At 45.7% G+C, this 4,292-nt stretch overlaps 1 long non-coding RNA gene across 1 annotated transcript; it reads right to left on the minus strand.

Annotated features, from left to right (window-relative positions):
• Positions 1-2,241: 2,241 nt before the first annotated feature.
• On the minus strand, positions 2,242-3,772 carry LOC121801544. Its single transcript, XR_006050596.1, has 2 exons — positions 2,614-3,772; positions 2,242-2,529 (listed from the first exon to the last, which is right to left on the minus strand). It is a non-coding gene; the product is annotated as an uncharacterized LOC121801544 (long non-coding RNA).
• Positions 3,773-4,292: the final 520 nt, after the last annotated feature.

Genomic DNA, 4,292 nt, shown 5'->3' on the forward strand with positions numbered 1-4,292 from the left:
ATCTCTCTTTTATTCTTCCCCCAAATTTAATCGATCTCATGGATCCGTATTAGCAAATGCGTCGAATAATGGAAGAATCACTTGAAGAAGATCGACGTCGGGAGGCGGAGGAAGCCGCACCGCCCCAAAGACGCTCCCGGACTTACATCCATCGTAACCGGGAGGAAGCCGCCGCAAGGTTAGTCTGCGACTACTTCTGCGATAACCCGGTGTGGGGAGATACCTACTTCCGTCACCATTTTCGCATGCGGCGACCGCTATTTCTCCACATCGCAAATACATTGGCGGCCCGGGAAGAATTCTTCCAAGAAAGGTTCAACGCCGTCGGCCGTCCCGGCCACACGACGCTACAGAAATGTACTGCAGCAATCCGTCAGCTTGCGACTGGACAAACGGCGGATGTGTTCGACGAATACCTCCACATTGGAGACAACACTGGGAGAATGTGTTTGCTCCAATTCTGCAAAGGCGTCCGGGCAGCCTTCACCGACGAATTTCTCTGGAAGCCAAGCACGACAGATTGCCAGTTTCTGTTGCGCCTTCACGAAGAAGTGCATGGATTCCCCGCGATGCTTGGCAGCATCGACTGCATGCACTGGCAATGGAAGAATTGCCCGGTGGCGTGGAGGGGGTCGTACACGAGCGGCCACAAAGGCACCCACCCCACTGTTATACTCGAGGCCGTTGCCGACTACCGGCTATGGATCTGGCATGCGTACTTCGGGGTCCCCGGCTCGAACATCGACATAAACGTGCTCCACCAATCTGACCTCTTCGCCGAAGTTTAGGATGGTAAAGCGCCGGCCATCAACTTCACCGCTAACAACCGGCGCTATAAAATGGGGTACTATCTTGCCGACGGGATCTATCCGAAGTGGCCAACCTTTGTGAAGACGTGCGCTAGGCCTGTGAACGCAAAGCAGATGCTTTTTGCACAGAAGCAGGAGGCTGCTCAGAAAGATGTGGAGCGGGCGTTCGGGGTTCTCCAAGCGCACTTCAACATTATCAAAGCCACGACTCGTACGTGGTTCATGGAGAGCATGGTCGACATCATGTATACGTGCATAATCTTGCACAACATGATTGTCCAAGACGAAGGACCCGAGGCGGGAAATTGGTTCGACTCCGAAGCCCCCGGAAGCTCAACCGCCAGTAGTCCACCTCGAAGTGGAGTGCATCCGTCTATACAAGAACAGTTGTCTATTCGGGCAAGGACACGTGACTCTTCCGCCCACGCTCAACCCCAAGATGATCTAATGGAGCACATTTGGGCAAACTTTGGTGGAGGAAATTAAATTATGTATTTTGTAATTTTTTTAGGATTTTTAATTATGTTTTTTTTAAGTTTTTATGTTGTAATGTTATTTTATTTTTAATGAAGTGTGTTTTTTATTAATTGAATTTGTTGGAAAAAAAATAAAAAAAAATGAAATTGAATGAATAGTAATTTAATGGACGGTTAAGGGACGGGGGTTGCAGGTTCCGTCCCTTAGTTAAGGGATTGAGTCAAAAAGTACAGTGGGAGCCCGTGAATAGTAATTTAAGGGACGGTATAGTGACAACGTTTTGGATGACCTTAATTGCTATAACTGCAAGTAGCTGCCTATTTACCCAGATCCCGTGTTACTACTTCGCTCGGTTTGGAGAAATACTTGACATTCTAATCAATCATCCTTCCATATTGGTTTCATATTTCAAGACTTTTCACATTAGTTGAACTGTTCGAGCCTGATTGGTTTCATATTTGAAGACTTTTCATCCTCCCATGTCTAAGAGTTTCTTTAGGATGAACACATGATTAAATGTTCCTTGTTTAATTACTAGGCTACTAAGTTGCTCTTGTATATGATGAGTTTTTGTTGCCATGCCCATTCTATTAAAGATTTTGATGGTTAAAATTGCATTATAGTAATTATTTTTGCTCAGTTATTTCAGTTTTATATTTCAGTTCTCAAAGGCAACTGGGAGAATAAAAGAAGCCATATCTGCTCTTCCAGTTGCAACCAAAGAAGATGATATGGAAGAAGCTGCTGCTTTCAAAGATGAAACCGAGGAGGTGAATGCAGACGCACAGCTAAGAAATGGAGGTTGTGTAGAGGAAGAGCCCGATCCATTCGGATTGGATGCTCTTATATCAAATACACCCGCCAAAGAAGAAAAATTGAATGGGAAAAAGGAGCCATTGTAATAGCCGAGACTTAGATTTCTCGGGAGTTATGAAATAAAATACTAGAACTTTTATTGACGAATGAAAGAGTATTTTTATTTCTTGAATAAGGGTACAAGTACAACTTCAGAATTTTCAAAGCTAACACATTACAAGTGTTTGGAATTTATTACATACAAACTACAATGGCTACTACATTGTTGTTAAGACTAACAAAAGGGGTTCACTTTGAGCTACAACAACCGAGAGTTCCTAGTGAACTTCCTCGGCCTTCAACGCGAGCCGTCTTGGCCCCAACATTCCAGAAAGCCCGAGAGGGCGAGACCAAAAAAAGGAAAAGCCCCGCAGCTAGCCGTGCGACGCTGCCCAATCCAGATAAAACAAGATGAAATCAGACCAAGGAAAGGAGCAAGTTTTCCTTATTCTAGTAGGGACTGAAACCTTACCTAAATGAGCAAGAATGAAGGCACCGAGGGACCTGCAACAGCCTGCAGCGACCTGCCCCGCAGCCGGTACCGAAGACTGCAGTGAGGCGGTCCATTCGGCCTCTTCACCCCAACAGCCCTGCCCAGCTCGTACCTGCAAAATAAAGCCAAATGCAGTTAAGATGTACATCAAAAGGGACACCAGAATATAACACCAAATTCAGTAATTTTTCAGAGCATGTCCAGGAACTGTAAGCTCATTTATCTCACGAGTACCCAGCCTGCAAGCTGCAGGGATGGCAGCCAACATAGGGCAGCCTTAAGGCTCCTTTTCCAGTCAGATAACAAACTCTTGCAGCTTTCAGTTACACCCCAACTATAAGTATAGATCAGCCTCGGCCTCTTCCTCCCCATTTATCACAAAGCAACATCCAATTAAAGAAAGAGAGGAGCCGAGGAAGGGGGAGGAGGTGAGGGTGAAACAAGAGCAAAGACAAGGACTAGCAGCACAAGTTCAGTGGAGGTAACCACACTTCCTTTCAACCTCTGTTAACCATATTATAGCATCATGTAGACATCACAAGCATGCTAGAGGAACCCCATAGTTTCAGAGAACATAAGTAAGCCGTAAATAATTAAAGGAACAACACTTTAGCCAACTGTCAAGCTCATCCCAGTAGGTGGACGATTAAGTTCAGACACGAACCAACGAAGTAGAGAAAAACACCTAAATAGCTAAGGTAGAAGACTTAGCCTAGGAGTTTTCTGTTGGAGAAGACGACGCCGACTGCGAAGCAGCGGCGAGCCGGCGGAGATAGCCGAGGAAAGGATCTGCAGCTCGCCGGAGAGGTGACGGCACCGGCAGGAGCGTGTGCTGCCTCAGCGCAACGGGGAGACCCGACGGAGGCGGCTACACAGCCGCGGCGTCGGCTGGAGACGGAGGCGGCATCGGCTTCGCGTCGGTAGGCTGCACCCAACGTGAGACGCAGAGAGGGAAGACGTCGACGGCGCGAGCCCACCAAGCTCCCGTGATGGCGCCGGCGATGGTGGTGCGTGGTGGCTGGTGTGGCGGTGAAATCCGCCGAGGAAGGAGAAGAAGATTAGGGTTTTGCCTTTGTTTTGAGATTGGGGATTTGAGTTTTTGTTGAAGATGAAATGAGGGAGAGTCGACGGAAGGGAGCATGATTAATTGGGCCTCCCCTATTTCAGAAACTTGGGCCTAGAATTTATTTTTTGAGTTGGGCCTTGAGGAAGAGAACTGGGCCGAAAATGCTTAATGAAATAATACCTTGGCCCAGATTAAGTAAACTCCTTACTGGACTTATGAAATTAGTTCTTGGATTAATACTTTTAGTGAAGAGCCTCTTTTCAAGTATAATGGAAATTATTTCCTAAGCCACGGAAGAAAAGAACTTATAAGCCGTGAGTGAAATAAAAGCCAGTAAATAATTAAAGCGGACTTTAATAGTCGCAGAAAGTATTTCTTAAAATACTTAAGATAATCCGAGAATTTTAATACCGAACGGGTCAGCCGGATTCAGAACAAATTAAATCGCCGATTTAATTAAAGATTTAAGACTTCTAATTTTTAGAAGGCAGAAATTAAAATAAAAGAGCACGTTTAGGCATGCATTCATGCAAGATTGAATAATTACTTAAAGCCTAATTTAAGTACATTATTTTTGAAAAGGGACGTCGTC

Source organism: Salvia splendens, chromosome 4 (genome assembly GCF_004379255.2).
Source record: "Salvia splendens isolate huo1 chromosome 4, SspV2, whole genome shotgun sequence".
Taxonomy (NCBI): Eukaryota; Viridiplantae; Streptophyta; class Magnoliopsida; order Lamiales; family Lamiaceae; genus Salvia; species Salvia splendens.